This window comes from Macaca nemestrina, chromosome 10 (genome assembly GCF_043159975.1).
Source record: "Macaca nemestrina isolate mMacNem1 chromosome 10, mMacNem.hap1, whole genome shotgun sequence".
Classification (NCBI taxonomy): domain Eukaryota; kingdom Metazoa; phylum Chordata; class Mammalia; order Primates; family Cercopithecidae; genus Macaca; species Macaca nemestrina.
The window spans coordinates 19,595,915-19,601,893 of record NC_092134.1 but is presented as its reverse complement, the minus strand read 5'-3'; the positions used below and the strand labels follow the sequence as shown (position 1 = coordinate 19,601,893).

The following is a 5,979-nucleotide window of genomic DNA, read 5'->3' as shown; positions in this document are numbered from 1 at the left end:
TTTGGTTCTAATATGTATGTGTATATATTTATAGGGACAAATATAGATACATATGTATATGTGTGTGATATATATGTAAATATCTCTATAGATGGATATAGACATATTCGTGTGTGTGTTAGTATTGTTATTGTTATTGTAGTCACAGTTTTTAGGCTTAATCTGTTTGAAAAATGGACTGATTCTTGAGCACGTTTCTGTTCCTCTAAGGCTTTGTGATCTTTTTCCCTACAGGGGCATTGGGAATCTGGGGAATGGACCTGTAGGGCCCTGTAGACTTTGTATTTTTCCACCTCTTGATCTGATGAGCAGCTAAGAGAAGCGTCTCTTCTCCATTTCCCCAACCATGCCGGCTCCAAGTGCCCCCTAGGCCAGGCCCTTGAAGAAAAAATCAAACCCTAAATTTGAAGGTCACTGAAGCTGTCCCTCCACTCCCTGTCTATTTACTAAGAGAGGGCTAGAGGAAAAGTAACCCCTTCACAACAACGTCCAGAGACGTGTGTGTGGCCCTTGGTCATGAACCAAAATGGTTCTATTATCTCATGTAATCCTTATAACAACAAGAGAAGACAGGTGCTATTAGGATTTCAAAAAACAGGTCTACTCTAAGCCCCTGACTGATGAGGATCTCTAGGTGACTTCTCTGTTCTCTGCCCTCTGCTCATGCCAGTATCAGTGAAGCATAATGGGAAGTTACCTACTGCATCCTAATAAGTCGATTTACCAGTCTGTAAAATGGGCATAATGTTGCTGCTTCTCCCTGGGGCCTTGTGAGGATTAAATGTGGGGAAGCAGGTGCTTCAAGAAAGTGTAGTTTGGACTGTGTTCTCTCCTTCTCTCACCATCTTTCTCTGTCCTACCCCTCATCTGCTTGTTCCTCCCAGTATCACCCATCCATCCCTTCCTCCACCCCTGCCCCCCAGCTCCCCGAGTCTATATTCATAAAAATAACTAAGTTGACCAAGTGTGACCTGCAGCATCCTGGGACATTCTTCCTTTCTGGCTGGTGCCTTGGGTCTCCTGGACAGGCAGGTCCCTATGTCCCCCAGTCCCCCGTCTCGGGGACAGCTTGGTGGGACCTCAACTCACCGTCCCCTGCTCAGCTGTGGATGCCCTTCTGACTGCCCTCACCCCTCACTTGACTCTGGTCCCCCAGTGCACACAGCTGGGATGTTGGCTGGAGCCTTCTACTAGGCTGGAGCGGGGTGATGTGGAGGCGGGGGACAGCCAGCCAATGTGGCTGCACAGCGTCCTCCCCCTGGAGAGAGAAAGCCCCCAGCCAGGCCTGCTGTGGGTTAGATAAGGAGCGCAAGCCACACTGCTTGTCCTCTTTTTTGTAATCTCCTCCACCTCCACCCCTCCCCGCCACCGACTCCCCGACTTTTTTTTATGTCATCTTTATGGCTTTGGAATGATCTGGGCTGACACTGCATTCACTTAGCCAAGGGCAGGTGGGGTGGCAGGAGGCAACTTACTCCTACGTGTATATATTCGTGGGGACCGATAAGGGAGTAGCCCCACCCTCTCCTCCCTAGTGGGGAAGAGAGAATGAGACTGGCTGGAGGAGAGGTTGGGGACGTGGTGACAACCAGTTCACGGCAGAAAACAGATTTTGAACACCAGAAACCCTGCAGTGGCAGAGACCAGCTCTCAGGGAGCTGTGGCCAAACCTCTGATGGGAAGAATCATTTAAGGTCGAAAGAAGCACTGATTGGCAAAGGAACTGAGTTTTTAAACTTATATGCCCTGCCCTTCCCTTCCCTTCCCTTCCCTTCCATTCCCGTCTTCTTTAGATGGAGTCTGTCTATGTTGCCCAGGCTGAACTCGAACTCCTGGGCTCAAGTGATCCTCCTGCCTCGGCCTCCAGAGTAGCTCTGCCCAACTCGATGAACTGAATTTTATCTCTAAATATTCTTTTCTTCCTTCCTCCCTCCCTTGCTCCTTCCTTTCCTTCCCCCTCCCTCCCTCCCTTCCTCCCTCCCTTCCTTCCTTCCTTCCCTCCCTCCCTCTCTCCTTCCTTCCTTCCCTCCCTCCCTCTCTCCTCTCTCTCCTTCCTGCCTTCTCCCTTCCCTTCCTCCCTCCCTCCCTCCTTCCTTCCTTCCTCTTCATTCCTTCTTTCCTTCCCTTCCTCCCTTCCTTCCTTCCTCCTCTTCCTTCCTCCCCTTCCTCCCTCCTTCCTTCTTTCCCTTCTTCCTCCCTCCCATCCTCAAGCAATAGACCTTGAGTTTCAGAACATGGTTTTAGTTGTTACCTGGTTCAAGCCTGGCCTGGCTTTTGCAGGCTGTGTGACACTGGGTAAGTGGCTTCACCTGTCCGAACCTCAGTTTCCCGATCTGTAAAATGGAGACAGTAGCAGAGCCCACTTCATTCTGTCTTATGCGAACTAGATAAAGAAATTAATGAAAGTGCTTGGCACGTAGTAAGGGCAGAATCATTGCTACCTGTTATTTTCCTAAATTATTATTTATTGTGTGCATCTCATGTACCAGTGGGGCACAGAGACGAATCGCACAGCCTGTGCCCCCAAAGGTGCTCACTGACATGACAGCTCTCATAAGCAACCCCAAATTATGTTTTTAAAATAGTATTTTATGTCTGGGCAGGAATACAGATACATTCACAGCGCTCAAAAGAAAAGTGATACTGAACTTATGAAGCAGATAAATTAGGGGTGATTATTCTCATCACAAAAGGATACACTACAGGGATTCTTTAAGTGGTAAGTCCTCTAATACTGGAAGCGTGGAAGTCTTAGCTGGAGCTCTCTCTGCCCTGGCTCCCCCACAGAGCAGTTAATGGTGGTGAAATGAGAGAGCCTGGCCTGAGACAGGAACTCCGAATTTGCACCTCATCACTGACTGGTCAGGCAGCCTGCGGCAGGCAGTGTCCCCTCTCGGACTTTCAGTTTCCCCTGATGACTGGACGACTGGATGGGATCGTATCTCTGCAGTGTCCCCGTCCCCATCTGAGCGCAGATGACAGCTTCCCTACTGGACTCTCTGCTTCCACTCCTCCCCCAATCCCTTCTTCATATCACAGCTGCAGGGATCTTCTAAAAGCCCAAATCAGTTTCCCCTACATAAAGCCCTCCAGTGGCTCCCCTTACCCTCAGGACCTTACCCTTCCTTCCAGCCCAGCTCATCTCATCTGCTCCCCTTTCCACCTTGCTCCTGCACCTCCAGCCACCCCCGTGCATTCCTACCCCAGGGTCTTTGCATTTGCTGGTCCTTACTGGAACTTTGCTCTTTTCTTGTTACTAAGTTTCTAGTTGAAATGTCACCATCTCAGGATCCCTCATCTAATAGACATCTAGTACTCACTGGATCATTTTTGTTTTATCTTTATTATCTTAATTGTACTTGGCACCGATATAATCATGTGTCTTTGCTTATTTAATGTCTTTCCTCTCCCAAGAATGTCAGCCAAGGACAGAGACTGGGTCTGTCTTCACTGTTGGCTTCTCAGCACCTTACCTGGGACCTGGCGCTTAGGAGGGGCTCAGCAGGTGTGTGCTGAAGTCATCATTGGACTTCCATGTTTCAATATGCTCGTTTTAGGTGTGTTTAAGTTTTGTGCAAAGGAAGGAGTGATTGGTTTCCTAACTTTTGGAAAGTAAAGATGGTGTGAATCCAGTCATATAGGAAAGTCTCCTTGATGCACCTGCGGTCAGGCTCGTGCTGTCTTGGGTCGAAAGCAAAGGAGTGGACTCAGAACCAGCCCCAAGGGGACACGTTACCTTTGGGTGCAAATAGCATAAGGATCAGGGGCTGCTCACCACAGATACTGTGATGGAAAAGGTCACCAGCAACTGGCCTGCATGGTTTCCACATCTTGGCCACGTGGTTCTTTAATTATTTTTATTTTCATTTATTTGTTTTGAGACAGGTTCTTTCTCTATCACCCAGGCTGGAGTGTAGTGACTCAATCATGGCTCACTGTGGCCTCGAACTCCTAGACTCAAGTGGTCCTGCCACCTCAGCCTCCCAAGTAGATGGAACTACAGGTATGTGCCATCACACCTAGCTAAGGTTTTTTAATTTTTATTTTAAAAATTATTATTATTATTATTACTGTATTGTTTGTAGAGATGAGGTTTCACCATCTTGCCAGGCTGGACTCGAACTCCTGGGCTTAAGGGATCCACCTGCCTCAGCCTCCCAAAGTGCTGGAGTTACAGGCATGAGCCACCACTCCCAGCCTTTATTTTTATTTTTTTGTAGAGACAAGTTCTCACAATGTTGCCCAGGCTTGTCTTGAACTCCTGGCCTCAAATGATCCTCCTGCTTCAGCCTCCTGAGTTGTTGGGATTACAGGCGTGAACCACCACACCCAGCCTGGCCACATGGTTCTGTGGGTGACTTTAGTCAACCAAGACAGCAGCAATGCAAAACAAAATGAAGGTGCTCAGAGAGACACATGGGACATGCTGAGGAGCCCTGGAGGAAGGGGAGAATAATTCTGCTGGGAGAGATCTGGAAGGATGAGGCTGGAGTGAGATGGAATGGTGCAATAGCAGGCAGGGGATTGGGCTTGCTGGTACCTGGTTCGGGGAGGGGAGGCTGGGTCTTTTCTTTCAGACTCCTTTTGTTTGGAATTGATTCTGATGCTCTTAAAAGATGGTTCACCGGATCCCCTTGAAATGATCATACTGAAGTACGTGCCAGAGGGGACCAATAGTTACAAGAACTTACCATGTGCTGGACCTACATAAAATATTTTACTTGTGCTGTTTGACCTAATCTTCACATTGGCTGATGCCAGCCAAGTGATTGTATCCTCGTTTCAGGGATTCGGAAACAGGCCCAGAGAGGTTGTGACTTTTCTAAGCACACACAGCAAATAAATGCTGAGACTGGAATTTGAACTCAAGTCTGCCTGGTTTTGGAGCCAGTGCTTGCTGGAGACATCAAGATGTCTCCTGAATTCAGGAAGGGAGGAAGGGTGATGCTGGGTGCTGTGAGAGCAGGGATAAGATTTAGGAGCAGAAGGTACAATGAAGAGGGGGTCATAGGTGGGGGTTCAGAGGTGGAAGGGAAGAACGTTCTGGTCCCAGAGAAGACTCCTGCCTGCCAGCTCCCAGCCCCACTCCACCCAGCCCTCTCTGCCCCTGGCCTGGAGCAGCCCCGGGTGGGGGACGTGGGGAGGAGAACTAAGCATCATGTAATTGCCCTGGCTCTTCTGTGAAATTTGTTTCGGGACACATTAGTTCCAGTGAATTTAGCCGAACAGCGGGGAGCCCTGAGAAATGATTTGCAATTAGCCGCGGCCCCCCATTGGGATGCGAGGCTTGGGCACTGAGTGGGGAATGGCCAAGGGGGTGCAGCCGCCACCCAGTGCCCGTGGAAATGCCAGCAAGCAGGCAGGAGTGGCTGAACTGGTGAGTTTCAGACCTGACATCTCTCTAAGCTTGGTGGAGGCTGACAGGGGATGAAGTAGAAACATTTGACCCCCAAACTGTCAAGGCCAAGACTTAGCCAGGCCAGGGGGGCGTTCGAAATGATCAAATCCAATTCTCCTGCTTTGCAGAGGGGGTGCAGGAGGTGGGCATTGCACATGTTCGCCTCTGTAGGGATGGCTCCTGGAGCATCTCCTTGTAATCACTGTGCCCCTCTGTGTCCCCAGCACTGTGCCGGGCATTTCTCTCATCATAAATCCTCCCCAACTCTCAGGGAAGCAGGGAGATGATGCCCATTTTGCGGGGAGGGAAATGGATGCCCAGAGAGATGAAGGGGCTCTTGCCAGGTTAGCTGGAATGTGGCAGGAGGAGGACTTGAACCCAGTTCTCTTGGACTCTCTGCATCGTTACACCTGCTTCCTATCACGGCCTCTAAGGGGAGGCAGAATGGCAGTCATTAGGGCCCTGAAGCCAGGCACACCTGGCACAAGTCCCAGCTCTGCCACTTTCTGGCCTTGTTACCTTGCACAGGTCACTTCTACTCTCCAAGACTCAGTTTCCTCATCTGAAAAATAAGAATGCGC

General features: G+C 49.6%; 1 long non-coding RNA gene across 1 annotated transcript; it reads left to right on the top strand.

Annotated features, from left to right (window-relative positions):
* The first annotated feature begins 2,077 nt into the window (after window positions 1–2,077).
* On the top strand, window positions 2,078–5,159 carry LOC105493365 (uncharacterized). Its single transcript, XR_011608502.1, has 4 exons — window positions 2,078–2,719; window positions 3,415–3,505; window positions 3,886–4,003; window positions 4,221–5,159. It is a non-coding gene; the product is annotated as an uncharacterized lncRNA (long non-coding RNA).
* The last annotated feature ends 820 nt before the right edge of the window (window positions 5,160–5,979 follow it).